Genomic DNA, 16,093 nt, shown 5'->3' with positions numbered 1-16,093 from the left:
GTCTGGCCTGTCCATCCCAGCAACACCCTGCACTGGATTCCTCAGGCCCCTCACACCTGCAGCTCCAGTATTTCCATCTCGGCAGTGCTGGGGTGACAACTGGGTTGAAGTGACAACTGAAACTATATTTTTAGAGCACCTGACATAGGATTGAAATCACTCTGTTTACTTCAGAGAACCAGAGGAGTTTGAGTTGGTGCTGAAGCTCTTCCCTGCCCGTCACTTGCTCTCATAAACAGAAAACCTCATGAGGGTGAGGAGCCCCAGGAAGCAGGGGCTCAATCAGGCTGACCAGCTCTGTCGCTGTCCCACTGATGCACTTGCAGGAGACCAAGCAACCTTCTAAGGGATGCCCTTCCACATGGCTGCAGTCACCACAGGTACCTTCTGCTGTCTGGATTTTCGCACAGCCAATATGGGGATGTTTTAACTGACGCTTGTCATTCCTCCTGGCTCCTTCCAGGTTGTTCGAAGCATAGGTTTGGAATCAGACTGGGTTGGGTTCTAAAAGTCTCAGCTCACCTGTTAGTGCTATGGGTCAGGGGCCACGTGGTTAGCCTCCACGCTCTGGGCTCCCTCATCCTCCTCTGGACTGAAGACTGAATAATCCTGTGAGGAGTTCAGCATGGTCCCCATTGGAAACATCATCGCCATCACGAGGGTAATGGAGATGCTAGAATGCCAATTCTTTCCTGGGGAACTGGGGACTGGTGGTATCACTCTGAAGCCTTCTTGCTCTTCTCTCCTGGAGGTCCCTCTGCTGAGCAGGGAGGCAGGGTCCTAAGGAAGGGTGTTCCAGGCCCTCCACCTTGGCCCTTCACTCTTCGCTTCTGAACCCATGCTGTGTGCCAGGGACCTGGCAGATGTGACCCCTACAGAGCTTATGTCAGGAGTGCTCCTTGCCAACCTTAGTTTGGAGGCCACACTCCTGCCTCTGAATTCTTTCCCAGAGAATGAGGCCAGCTTTTGCCTGAATCTGTAATTCTGAAACTTGCTTATGCTTCTCAGTGATACAGATCTCTAGGCTGGACACCAAACTTTAATCCAAGTCTGGGCCCTGGGCCCAAGAGTTTGCATCTTTAATCCCATCCCAATTTACTATTCTGATGCAGGTGTCCCCTGGTCCAAATATTGAGAAACCTGGGAGAAGGGTTTGAGGGCCCCAGAAGCTGCAGGCCTGACCTTAGAGGGCCCCTGGGGGCCTCACTCTGTAGTTGCCTGTGGGTGGGGCAACTCCCATGACCAGGCCTCTTGAGCCCATGCCCAGGCCTGCTTGCTGACCCCAAAGCCATGGGCACTGCCTGCTGCATTCTCTCTGCTGACAACAGGCAGTGAGGCCTGACTCAAGAACCTCACTTCAGCGTCCAGGGACAGCAGCCATAACTAGGCCTGCCAGGGATCCCTGGCCCTGGGAGGGCCTGTTGAGGTAAGTACCTTACTAAGGTTTTCCACTTCCCCCAGGAGCTTCCCTGCCCTGGGGCAGCGGAAGGGGGTACCAGTGTTGGGCCACAGAGGGCAGGCTTTTATTGTCTAGATGCTCTGACCTGCCCTGGCTACACCTGGGCCTCCACCATTTGGGGCCAGGGTGTGTGCAAGATGTCAGTTGTTGCCATCACAGAACATGTTACTTACTTCACAAACTACATGGTACCAGCAACACCAGGAAAAGCCAGAAGATCACGTAAGTCTCCTTAGCAGCCATTAGAAGAAAACAGTTTAAAAATAACCAAGTACCCTCATGCATTGCTGGTGGGAAGATAAAATAATATAGCTGCTGTGGAAAACAATCTGGCAGTTCTTCAAAAATTTAAACACCTTATGTACCAGCAATTCCACTTCTGGGTATATACCCAAAAGAATTGAAGCAGGGTCTCAGATGCTTGCACACCTGTGTTCATAGCAACACTATTCACAATGGAAATAACCCAAATGTCCATTGTTGGATGAATGGACAAACAAAATATAGTCTATCCATACCAAGGAATATTATTCAACCTTAAAAAGGAAGGAAATTCTGCCACATGTTAACAATATGGATAAACCTTAAGGACATTACACTAAGTGAAATAAGCTGGTCACTAAAGGACAGTAGAATGATTCTGCTTATATGATACCCCTAGAGGAGTCAGATTCATAGAGACAAAGTAGAATGGTGGTTACCAGGGCCTGGAGGGAGGGGGAATGGGGAGTTTAATGAGTACAAGTTTGGAATGTTGAAAATACTCTGGAGATGGATGGTGGTGATGGTTGTATAACAAACTACTTAAAAATGGTTAAGATGGTTAAAAATGGTTAAGATGGTCAAAAATACATATATCAAAAAAAATGAAAGAAATGGCCTGTAATTCTGCCATTCAGATAACCCTGACAACCCATGTGTTTGTAATATATAGGCGTTATATAAACGTACACATGGTTAAAATTAAGAGAGAAAGGTATAAAATTAAAAATACATCTACTTCCCAATCTCTACTGAATCCCAGTGTCTCCAGAAAATAAATTTGCTGGACTACATTTAGAAAAATAGTCTTGAGCTTTTACCTAATGATAATACATATGAAAGTTACACTAAATTGGTCATGCTGTACACACAGAAATTCCTGCCAGCGGTATCACTGTGCTCTTCCTTGCCTTAACAGTTCCACAGAATCCCATTCTGTGGATGGAACCATTTCTGTAACCCTTCTGCTGTTGGTAGACCCCCGTTTCCAGCTTTGTATATAATTATTACAGTCTGCGCTACCATGAACATGTTTTGGCATGGTATTCCAAAGACAGGTCAAGTTCCTTGTGAAATTTCTGATCTCAGAGTATGTGCATTTAAAGGCTTTGATGGATGTTGTCAGATTGCTCTCCAACAGATGGGAGTGCTTGTTTCCTGAACCTTCAGGAAACACTGGTGTCATCAAGCGTTTTTGTTTTTTGCTGGTCTTCGGTGTGATAAAAGCTCTATCATTTTGATTTGCTATTTCTTGAGCACTCATCTGGCCTGAGCTATAAGGTAAGCCCTGTGCCTGTGTTATCACATTTTAGCCTCACACTCCTGAGGCATCACTGAAATTAGCTGCATTTCATAGATGAGCAAACAGTCAGTCTTCATCTGTCCAAGATTTCTCATCCTAGAGTTTTTGTGTGTTCTTAACTGCGATCTCTGCACAATTTTATAGTCTGTTAAGGAAAAAATGGGCTCTAAGCACCCCTTGCTGTCCATCTTAATCCTCAGTCTTGCTGGATTTAAGGGCTGCCAAACCGTCTGGCAAGGGCAACACCATCACTATGCAGCTTTTTTTTTTTTTTCTTTTTTTTTTTTCGGTATGCGGGCCTCTCACTGTTGTGGCCTCTCCCGTTGCGGAGCACAGGCTCCGGATGCGCAGGCCCAGCGGCCATGGCTCACGGGCCCAGCCGCTCCGCGGCATATGGGATCCTCCCAGACCGGGGCACGAACCCATATCCCCTGCATCGGCAGGCGGACTCTCAACCACTGCGCCACCAGGGAGGCCCCACTATGCAGCTTTTGCTGGCCACTTAAATCTTCCAGTGTCTGTCTCTTTATAAACAACCCTGTGGTGACGTCCGTTGTGCTCACAGCTTTTTCCTTCTTTGGGTAAATTCCCAGGAGGGGGATTTCAGAGTGAAAGGATATAGTGATCTTTTTTGGAACTTTCAAGGGGGCTAACTAGCTGGTCCTGTTTCTGTGAAGCGAATCTGTAAGCTCAGGCCAGCCCTGTGGCCTCCCTGTTTCTGGTCAGTGTGCCCCAGCTGCCCCAGTCTACTTAGGGAGTCCATCCATTGGCTTCAGGTTAGGGATGAACCAGGAGATTCCCAGTCTCTGGAACTCCCATCTCACTTCCTCTTGCTGGAGTGGGAGCTTATGGTGGACTCTGGTGAGGTCTGCTGAGGCCTCTACCTTTGCTTTCTCAGGCCTTTGGGATTTGGTGACCTCCTCCCCCCATGGGACAGCCCTTGCTGGCTCTGGGTTAGAGAGTGTTTCCTGGACTGAAGTCACATCTCTATTTTAGGGCTGAGGGAGACCGTGCTTGACGAGGCTTATCGTGTGTGTGGGGGGGGTGGGCAGTGGTGATTGCGGGCTACTTGTGTCCTCTCTGAGCCTCCATCCTTTCAGTGCCTCCTTGGAGGAATTCCACCCTCCCCACTAGGAGGGCTGAGCCTCTCAAAGGGAGGGCCTGTCCCTATCACCAGGTAGAAGGCTCAGGTCAATGGCCTGTCACTGGCTATGTGGCCCTTAACCTCTCTGTGCCTCCATCTTCTTTTGGAAGAGAACTTAGGGAGTCAGGACCCCTCTCTGGGTCGTCCAGTGTGTGGGGCTTTGTGGCAGGACTGTCAGCATTGTAGCCTTTGGGTGGGTCGTGTGGGAGGGGAGTGGCCTCCCAAGGCTAAACCTTGGTCCTTTTGGGGTCAGCATCCTTGTGGACATGAGCCTTGCCCTCTGGCCCCCTTTGGTGCTGGATGAACAGATTTGCCCTGAGCCCCTCTCAGTGCCAGGTTTAGTCCTACATGGGTCTGTGGCCCAGAGAAATTATTTTTAATTCTTGGGTCATTTCCACTTACGACTTCAGTCCACTCTACCCACCGGCCCATCTCCCTTGTCAGGCCCCTGGGGCAGGGGGATTTTGTCCAGGAATTGAGAGGGAATGGTAGCAAGCAGGAATCATTTCTGAGAGAGGCCTCTGCCCTCCAGCCTGGGTGGTGCCCAGACTGAAGCCCCATCCTTGATGGGCTGAAACAAGCTGATCTCCAAAGCCCCCACAGACCCCTACTGCTCCCCAGTCCCATGCTGCTGCTTTGCTGAGCTTGATGGTGTTTGACGGGAAGGGACAGAGATGACCCCTGTGCACAGTCCCCATCTGGAGCTACTCTAACCAGCTGTGTTGACCAGAAAGACAGCTTCTGTCAGCTTAGGGGAGGCCAGAGGGAGCCACCTCAGAGGACAAGGCCATGTGAAGACCCCTAACCAAATCTAGGAGAACCGCCTCCCATGAAGAATAATTGTGCCAGGGCACTAGGGTCAGAGCCTGCCTAGGGGACAGGTAAGTTTTTCCTTGCTTTTTAAATAAAAATGTAAAATTTGTAAAATATAGCATACATATAGAAGTATATGAAAATATGTAGAAACACATATGTACACTTTATCCAGGATAAGAAATAGAACATTTTCACAATCCCAGAAGATCCCTTGTGCTCAAAACTGATAACACCCCATTCCCTCCCTCCTTCTGCCCGCCTTTCCCCACTACCCCTGCCAGAGGTAACCGCTATTTTGAATCTTGTTTTTATATACTTCCTTTGCTTTCTGACCCTGGAAGTTCAAGTGAACCTTGAACAGATAGCTCATTTTTCTCACCTGTAATATTGTTTTTCCATTTTATTTTCAGTTTTACCATGTTTTTATCCTAAATAACACATTTATTTGCTGTTCTTGAACAATGTAAATAGAGTCATGTTGTCTATATTTTTCCATGATACCCTTACTTAACATTATTTTAAATATTGATTCATATTAATACTCCTATAGCTTCATTTTTAATTGATAGACATTATTTTTAGAACAGTTTTAGATTTATAGAAAAATTGAGTAGATAGTACAGAGAATACCCATATACCTTGCACACAGTTTTCCCTGCTAACGTCTTACATTAGTATGGCATGTTTATTACAGTGAATGAAGACTGATACATTATTATTAACACAAGTCCATAGTTTATTCAAGTTTCCTTTAGTTTTTACCTTATGTCCTTTTTTGGTTCCAGGGTTCCATCCAGGGTAGCACATTACATTTAGACATCATCATGTCTCCTTAGGTTCCTCTTGGCTGTGAAAGTTTCTCAGACTAAACTTTTTTGGGTTTTTTTGATGACTTTCCTTGAAAATTTGGTGAGGAGTGGTCAGGCATTCGTAGGATACTATGTTCATTTTTCATCGCTATATAATATTCCACTGGGTGTATCCATCACCCCCATCTTATTAATTCTGCCAATGATGGACATTTTAGTTGTTTCTAGTTTTTTTTCAAACAGTGCTGCTATGTATGTTTTCATATGTGACTTCTGTGCATAAGCACAGACTTGTGTAGGGTTACACTCAGAGGTGGAACTGATGGGTGTAAGGTATGCGCATGTTCAGTTTTACCAGATATTGTCAAACTGTTTTCCAAAGAAGTTGTACAAATTTACATGCACACCTGCAGTCCTTTGTCCCAATTCCTCACTGGCATTTGGTATTGTCAAACCTTAATTTTCTCCTGGATGTGGGATGACATAGTGATTTTAATTTACAAGTTTCTCTTTTTGTAACAAGATTGAACATCATTTCATATATCTAGGAATTACTTGTGCTTCCTCTTCTGTGAAAAAATTTTTTGCCCATTTTTCTATTGCATTGTTTATTTTTCTTATTAATTCACAGAAATTCTTTATATATTCTGGATGTAATTCAGAATATGAGTTGCAGATACCTTCTTCCAGTTTGTGACTTGCCTTTTCATTCTCTTTTTTAACATTCACCTTTTTGTTTTTTCATCTTTGGAAGTCAGAGCTATGCTACCTCCAGCCTTCTTTATTCATTTTTTGGAAATATTTATTTATTTATTTTTGGCTGCGTTGGGTCTTAGTTGAGGCACACGGGACCTTTTGTTGCAGCGTGCGGGCTTCTATCTAGTTTCAGTGTGCATGCTCTCTAGTTGTGGTGCGTGGGCTCTGTAGTTGTGGTATGTGGGCTTAGTTGCCCCGCAGCACGTGGGATCTTAGTTCCCTGACCAGGGATCAAACCTGTGGCCCCTGCATTGGAAGGTGGATTCTTAACCACTGGACCACCAGGGAAGTCCCCTTCACTCTCTTTAATAGTATATGTCTATATATTTTTAGATTTATTTTATTTATTTTTGGGCTGCATTGGGTCTTCGTTGCTGTGCATGGGCTTTCTCTAGTTGTGGCAAGTGGGGGCTACTCTTCGTTGCAGTGTGAGGCCTTCTCATTGCGGTGGCTTCTCTTGTTGAAGATCACAGTCTAGGTGCGCAGGCTTCAGTAGTTGTGGCACACGGGCTTCTGTAGTTGTGGTTTGCAGGCTCTAGAGCACAGGCTCAGTAGTTGTGGCACACGGGCTTAGTTGCTCCGCGTCATGTGGGATCTTCCCAGACCAGGGCTCGAACCTGTGTCCCCTGCATTGGCAGGCAGATTCTTAACCACTGCGCCACCAGGGAAACCCCAATAGTATCTTTTGATTAACAGAGGGTCTTAATTTTAATGTACTTGAATTTACCAGTCTTTTTCTTTGTGGTTGTATTTCCTTCATTCCTTCCCTCCTCCCTCCCGCCTTCCTTCCTTTCTTCCTTTCCTGTTGTTGTTTTTTGGCCACACCGTGTAGCTTGTGGGATCTCAGTTCCCCAACCAGGGATTGAACCTGGGCCACGGCAGTAAAAGCCCAGAATCCTAACCACTGGGCCACCAGGGAATTCCCTATGGTTGTATTTTTTAATTCTTATGAAATCTTTCCTTATCTCAGAGTCAAGAATTTATTCTCCTATATGTACGGTGTGAGGTAGGGATCCAATTTTATTGATTTTTAAAAATTTAGGTTTAAACATGCATAACCACCAGGTATTAAAAAATTACCTGCTTTTTCCACTGATCTTTAATGCCAGCTGGGTTACAAAATCAGGTGTTCGAAATGAGCAACTCTGTTTCTAAGCTCTCTTTTCCATACCATTGGTCAATTTTTCTGTCCCAGCACCTATATCTCACTATCTTAATTTTACTGTAGCTTTATAAAATTTATTGATATTTGGAAGGGCAAGACCCCTTGATCTCATTCTTAGAAGTGTTCTGGCTATTCTTAGCTCTTTGCACTTCCATTAAATTGTTAGTATCAGATGGTCTAATATATTCTCTTAAGTTAGAGTCACAGTTTTCAAAAGGGCAGAATGTGAAACTTCCCCGTCTTCTTTCTTCTCCTAATTCCCTCCTCAGAAGCAATCATAGTTACTAGTTTTGTGTGTATTTTTTCAGAAATAATTTGAAATTGCATGTTTGTATATATACTGTACCACCCCCCTTTTTGTACCTGCACTGTTCATCGGCAGAGTTTATTTAAAAAGTAAACTTTTCATATTCAGTGAAATCTGTCTTAATAGGTCATGATGTATAAATATCAAAGACATAAAAATGTTAAACTTTGTACACTTTTAGTCCTGAATTAAAACCATTTTGATTTTAAGTAAGTTTAACTTACAAAATGTATTTTATAATTTCTACAAATTTTGATGAAAAAGCAGCCAATTTCAGCTCCTCCAGCACTTCCTAGCTGACTGCTGGACATGTTTGTATCTCTTCCTGCTGCTGGAATCATGTTAGAAGCACGGATTGCTTTTCAAAATAGAAATATCTGGGTCATGCGGAAATCACTCTCAGAGCAACACGAATAACATATTTAGTATGTTCTTATAATGTTACTATTGATTATATTTGGGGTTGGTTCTATCATCTATTATCCTTTCTATTTTTTATATCCTTTTCATTTTTTTAATCCTTTTAGATTTCTTTCATTTTTGTCCTTCTGTTGATTTGTTAGTCTTGCCTCTATTTCTGTCATTTAGTGTTTACCCTGGAAATAGCAACAGACTTACCAGTGTATCTACATCTGGAGCTAGCCAGTGACTTTACCATGCTCCTGGGTGACATCACTTTGATTGCTTACCCCTGCCCCCCATCTAGAGTTTCCCTTAGTGTGAGTCTGCTGGTGAAGAATTCTGTTTTTGTTTGTCTGAAAATATTTGACTTTGATTCTTTAATTACTGTATATTTTCTCCAGGTTTAGAATTCTAGGTTGCCAGTAATTTCGGCACATGAAGCTGTCATCTCACTGTTTTCTGGCCTCCACTAACTGTTGTGAAGTCAGCAGTAGGCTGTCACTCTTTAAAGGTAGTGCCTTTTTTTTTTTTTTTTTTTTGCCCTCTGTTGCTTTTAAGATTTTCTCTGTCTTTGCTTCTCTGCAGTTCACTATACTATTTCTAGGGCTGGATTTCTTGTTATTTACACTTTTTGTGATTTGTTGGGATTCTTACATCTGGATTATCACTTCTAGAAAATTCTCAGCCATTTCCTCTTCAAATAATACTTCTCTCATACTCTCGTCTTCTGAAACTATGATAAAATGTATATTTGACTTTGTCACCTTTCTCAGTCTATCTTCCAGGTATTTTTACCTTTCTTCTGTACTTTCTAGCTTTTTTTTCCTTTCTCTGCTGCATTCTGCTGTATTTTCTTTTCATCTGTCTTCCACTTCATTTGTTATTTTGCAGTGTCCACTTTGATACCACGTCCATCAATCCATTAAGTTTTTAGTTTTGGTTATTGTACTTTTCATTTCTAGGGTTCCATTTAACTTCCCTCTCTGCTATGTTCCGTTTTTTTTTTTTTTTTTGGCTGCGCTGCAGCGTGTGGGATCTTAGTTCCCAGACCAGGGATCGAACCTGTGCCCCCTGCAGTGGAAGCATGGAGTCTTAACCACTGGACCTCCAGGAAAGTCGCTATGTTAACTTCTTTTTTCTTTAAAGATTTCTTTTTATATGGACCATTTTTTAAAGTCTTTATTGAATTTGTTGCAATGTTGCTTCTGTTTTATGTTTTGGTTTTTTGGCCGTGAGTCATGTGGGATCTTAGCTCCCCAACCAGGGATCAAACCTGCACCCCCTGCATTGGAAGGTGGTCTCAACCACTGGACTGCCAGGGAAGTCCCCCTATGTTCACTTTTAATAATTCCTGTGTCCTGCAGATTTTCGTCTATTTTTCTTTAAGCAAAGCGCATGAATGTGTTCTTTTTATTTATTTATTTATTTATTTTTAAAGATTGTATTTATTTATTTATTTTTGGCTGCGTTGGGTCTTAGCTGCGGCACACGGGATCTTTTGTTGCAGTGCACGCTCCTCTCTAATTGTGGTGTACGGGTTTTCTCTTCTCTAGTTGTGGCGCACGGGCTCCAGAGCATGTGGGCTCTGTAGTTGTGGCACTCGGGTTCCAGAGCCCATGGGCTCTGTAGTTTGCACCATGCAGGCTCTCTAGTTGAGGCACAGAAGCTTAGTAGTTGTGGCGTGTAGGCTTAGTTGCCCCGCGGCATGTGGGACCTTAGTTCCCTGACCAGGGATCCAACCCGCGTCCACTGCATTGGAAGGCGGATTCATTAACACTGGACCACCAAGGAAGTCCCAGTATGAATGTTTTATATCTAATACTTCCCATATGTGAAGTCTGTATGGATCTGTAATGTGTGTTTCTGTAGGCTCTCACTCATGGTACCTTGTTTTCTTATGTACTTGTTTGTCTTCTACTGTGTGCTGCTTTGAAAAATAATTGTGTGGTTCTCCTATGACATAAAATGAAGGTGCCTTCCCCCCAGACAGGATTTACATTTATTTCTGCTTGGTGCTTAGGAGTACTGTCAGTGACTTTAAATTCATGCCTTGAGGTTTCATACGTCACCACTAGGATAGAGTTTGGGCTGCAGATATTTTCCTGGTTCTGCTCAGCACCAAGGCAATGCTGCCTACAGTTCTTTGAGTTTTGGGGAAGGTTTGCTTGTACCCTGAGGTGTTAGCCCTTCAGGGGTCACAGCTTAATGTCCTTTGAGACTTCCCACTTTTGGTGGGCCCTGGATTTGACTTTGCCTTTTTTACTCTGTGAGCCCTCAAAACCCCTGCTTGCTTTCACAGCTTAGTTTATTTGGATAGGTAGGTGCTACTAGGAGAGAAGTTGACCTCTCCTAGTGGGTATTCTGATGATCTTTCTTGCTTTCTCTTAGATTTTTGCCTGGAAATTCTGGACCACCTTATAGTTCTTTGATGCTTCTATGAGGATTTTTTAAAAATTTGGTGAGTGGCCGAGATGGTGGAATAAGAAGACCCTGAGCTCATCTCCTTCCATGGGCACACCAAAACTACAACTATTTATACACAGCAACTATTGATGAGAATGACATGAAGACTAGCAGAAGAGATCTTCTGCAACTAAAGATAAAATGAAGGAACCATGAGACAAGTAGGAAGGGTGGAGACGCAGTATAGTCAAGACCTATACCCCCAGGTAGGTGAACCACAAATGGGAGGATAATTACAATTAGAGAGGTTCTCCCCAAGGAGTAAAGGCGTCTGAGCCCCACATTGGGCTCCCTAGCCCAGGGACATCACACTAGGAAAATGAGTCACCAAAACATTTGGCTTCAAAGGTCAGTGGGTGCTTTTAAAGAGCACACACAAAATCATGAAACCAGCTTTACAGTAGAAGAATGAATAAAGGAGATGTGGTAGGTATCCATCCCTGTTGTTGCAAATGGCAAGATTTTATTCTTTTTATGGCTGAGTCATATATATATATAGAATGCTTTTAGACTTATGGAAAAATTAAGCAGATAGTACAGAGGGTTCTCATATACCCCAGACCCAGATTCCCCTGTTATTAACATTTTTTAACAATATGGTACATTTTTAATGATACTTATACGTTATTATTAACTAAAGTCCATAATTTATTCAGATTTCATTAGTTTTTTCCTATTCCAGGATCCCATTCAGGATACCGTATTGCATTTAGTCATTATGTGTTCTTAGGCTTCTCTTGGCTGTGAAAGTTTCTCAGGCTTTCCTTCTTTTTGATGACCTCAACAATTTTAAGGACCATTGGTCAGGGATTTTGCAGAATGTCTTTTGGGATTTGTCAGATGTTTTTCCTTTGATTAGACTGAGGTTATGTGTTTTGGGAGGAAGACCACAGGTAAAATGTCATCTTCTTCACTTCATATCAAGGGTACATGCTCTCAGGATGACATCACTTAGCTGAGGTAGGGTCTGTCAGGTTTCTCCACTCTGAGTCACTTTTCCCCCTGTCTACATTATATGTACTCTTTTTTTTGGGGGGGTGGGGGGCTGCATTGGGCCTTTGCTGCTGCACACGGGGCTTTCTCTAGTTGCAGTGAGTGGGGGGCTGCTCTCCATAGCGATGTGCGGGCTTCTCACTGTGGTGGCTTCTCTTGCGGAGCACGGGCTCTAGATGCTTGGGCTTCAGTAGTTGCAACATGTGGGCTCAGTAGTTGTGGCGCACGGGCTTAGTTGCTCCGCAGCACGTGGCATCTTCCTGGACCAGGGATCGAACGTGCATCCCCTGCATTGGCAGGCGGATTTTTAACCACTGCACCACCAGGGACGTCCCCATATGTACTCTTTGGAAGGAAGTCACTATGTGATTTAAGCTCAGGCTTAAAGAACTTCACCTCTGTAATGGCAGATTGCCTACAGAAATTACTTGGGTTTCTTCTACAAGGGAGATTTCTGTTTTCTCCCATTTATTTATGTCAATATGAACTCATGGATATTTATTTTATACTTTGGATTATAATTCAATACTACTTTATTATATTGCTCTAATTGTTCCAGCTTTGGCCATTCAAAGCTTCTTCACTTGGCTCTTGTGTCCCTTTGACATAACTTCATCTCCTTGATCATTGTTTTTGTGTTTGAGCACTTCCTTACTTTCTGGCACTAGTGTTCTCCAGGCATTTGTACATTTTCTGCCTCACTCCTAGAATCAGCCATTTCTCCAAGGAGACTTGATTCCTTTAATTGGAGAATGGCATCAGAAACCTAAACTGGGAGCTAAGTGTGCTCATCGCCACTGGAGTGTCTGTCTTTGCTTCTTGGCCCACTCAGTTGACAGTGCAGTACATGTGTATATACACATAACTAGAAATATTTCTATATGGAATTGTCTGTATCGATATTAAGTTAAACATAATTTATCCTGGTGTTTCCAACTGTAATTCACTACCACATGGATCATTCTAGCTGTCTTCCCTTGCTTATCTGTAACCTCCTACTCCAACAGTGAGAAAACTGGCTACCACCATCTGCCATCTATATCACAGCATTTTCAGTTATTCTCAGCAACCATCATTAAAAACTTCCTCTTGTTTTTTAAAAGAAATGGTAGAATATTATTTAGCCTCTACGTGTTGTGTGTTTGCAGGGGTTTTTTTTGTTTCTGTTTTTTTTCTTATACTTGATTTCTAGTATCATAGCGTTGTGGTCAGAAAAGATGCTTGCTATGATTTCACTTTTCTTAAATTTACCAACCCCAGTTTATGACTCTATCCTGGAGAATGTTCCATATGTACTTGAAAAGAATGTGTATTCTGCTCCTTTTGGATGGGATGTTTTATATATATATTCCGTTTGTTCTAATGTGTCATTCAAGGCCAGTGTTTTCTGTCTGGATGATATGTCCATCGATCTAAGTGGTGTGTTAAAGTCCCCCTGTCAGTTTCTCCCTTTATGTCTGTTAATATTTGCTTTATGTATTTAGGTGCTCCTGTGTTGGGTGAATATATATATACAGTTATGTCTTCTCTTTGGATTGATCCTTTGATCACTATGTAATGTCCTTTGCCTCCTGTTAAAGTCTTTGTTTCAAAATCTATTTTGTCTGACACAGATATTGCTACTCCAGGTTTCTTTTCATTTCCCTTTGCATAGAATGCCTTTTTCCATCCTCTCACTTTCAGTATGCCTTTTGATCTGAAATGAGTCTCTTGAAGGCAGCATATATATGGGTCTTCTTTTTGTATTCATTCAGTCACTCTATGCCTTGGAGCATTTAGTCCATTTACATTTAAAGTAATTATTGATAGGTATGTACTTATTGCCATTAAAAAAAAATTTATTTATTTATGCAGCCTAATGCAGACATCAGGTCTTTGTTGTTGTGCGGGCTTTCTCTAGTTGCGGTGAGCGGGGCCTACTCTTCATTGTGGCGCGCGGGCTTCTCATTGCGCTGGCTTCTCCTGTTGCGGAGCACAGGTTCTAGGTGCACGGGCTTCAGTAGTTGTGGCTCGTGGGCTCTAGAGCACAGGCTCAGTAGTTGTGGTGCACGGGCTTAGTTGCTCTGTGGCATGTGGGATTTTCCCGGATCAGGGCTCGAACCTGGGTCCCCTGCATTGGCAGGAGGATTCTTAACCACTGCGCCACCAGGGAAGTCCCACTTATTGCCATTTTGTTCATTGTTTTGGGGGTTGTTTTTGTAGTTATTTTTTCTCCCTTTCTTCTTTTGTTCTCTTCCCTTGTGGGGAATATGCTACTAAACAAGCAGTGGGTCACTGAAGAAATCAAAGAAGAAATTTAAAAAATACTTGAAGACAAATAAAAGCAAAAACAGAACGATTCAAAATCTGTGGGATGCAGCAAAAGCAGTTCTAAGAGGGAAATTTATAGTGATCCAAGCCTAGCTCAGGAAACATGAAAAATCTCAAACAACTTAACTTTACATCTAAAAGAACTAGAAAAAGAACAAACAAAACCCAAAGTTAGTAGAAAGAAAGAAATCATAAAGATTAGAGCAGAAATAAAGACTAAGAAAACAATAGGAAGGATCAAAAAAACTAAGAGCTGATTCTTTGAAAAAATAAACAAAATTGATAAACCTTTAGCCAGACTCATCAAGAAAAAGAGAGAGGGCCCAAATCAATAAAATCAGAAATAAAGGGCTTCCCTGGCGGCGCAAGGGTTAAGAATCTGCCTACTAATGCAGGGGACTCGGGTTTGAGCCCTGGTCTGGGAAGGAAGATCCCACATGCTGTGGAGCACCTAAGCCTGTGCGCCACAACTGCTGAACCTGTGATCTAAATCCCGCAAGCCACAACTACTGAGCCCTCGTGCCACAACTACTGAAGCCTGTGCACCTAGAGCCCATGCTCCGCAACAAGAGAAGCCACCACAATGAGAAGCACATGCACCGCAACAAAGAGTAGCCCCTGCTCGCCACAACTAGAGAAAGCCTGCCTGCAGCAACGAAGACCCAATGCTGCCAAAAATAAATTAAAAAAAAAAAAAAAAAAAAAGAGGGCCTCCCTGGTGGCGCAGTGATTGAGAGTCCGCCTGCCGATGCAGGGGATACGGGTTCGTGCCCCGGTCTGGGAGGATCCCATATGCCGCGGAGCGGCTGGGCCCGTGAGCCATGGCCGCTGAGCCTGTGCGTCCGGAGCCTGTGCTCCACAACGGGAGAGGCCACAACAGTGAGAGGCCCGCGTACAGCAAAAAAAAAAAAAAAAAAAAAAAAGAAATGAAAAAGGAGAAGTCACAACCAACACCCCAGAAATACAAAGGATCATAAGAGACTAATACAAATAACTACATGCCAATAAAATGGACAACCTAGAAGAAATGAACAAAGTCCTAGAAATGTAGACTCTCCCAAGACTGAACCAGGAGGAAATAGAACATACATAAACAGACCAGTTACCATTAATGAAGTTCAATCAGCAATAAAACAACTTCCCCAAAACAAAAGTGTAGGACCAGATGGCTTCACAGATGAATTCTGTATATTTAGAGAAGAATTAACACCATCTTTCTCAACTATTTCAAGAAATTACAGAGGAAGGAATGTTTTCAAACTCATTCTACAATGCCAGAATCACTCTGATACCAAAACCAGACAGAGATATCACAGAAAAAGAAAATTAGAGGCTAGTATCACTGCTGAACATAGATGCAAAATCCTCAAGAAAATATTAGCAAACCAAATTCAACAATACATAAAAAGGATCATATGCCATGATCAAGTGGGATTTATCTCAGGGATGCAAGGATAGTTCAATATCTACAAATGAGTATTATATACCACATTAACAAACTGAAGAATAAAAGCCAGATGATCATATAAATAGATGGAGAAAAAGCTTTGGACAAGATTCAATATCCATTTATGATAAAAACTCTCAACAAAGTACATATAGAGGAACATTCTTCAACATAGTACAGACCATATGCTCACCGCAACCAGAGAAAGCCTGCGCACAGCAACAAAGACCCAACACAGCCAAAAATAAAAATAAAAATAATAAATTTATTGTTTACAGGTGACATACTATACATAGAAAATCCACAAGATGCCACCAAAAAATTATTAGAGCTCATCAATGAATTTGGTAATGTTGCAGGATACAAAATTAATATACAGAAACCTGTTGAATTTCTATACACTAACAATGAAGTATCAGAAAAAGAAATTAAGAAAACAATCCCATTTATAATCACAT

Source organism: Mesoplodon mirus, assembly GCF_964341445.2.
Source record: "Mesoplodon mirus genome assembly, chromosome: 13".
NCBI classification, from domain to species: domain Eukaryota; kingdom Metazoa; phylum Chordata; class Mammalia; order Artiodactyla; family Ziphiidae; genus Mesoplodon; species Mesoplodon mirus.
This window is presented reverse-complemented; position numbering follows the sequence as displayed.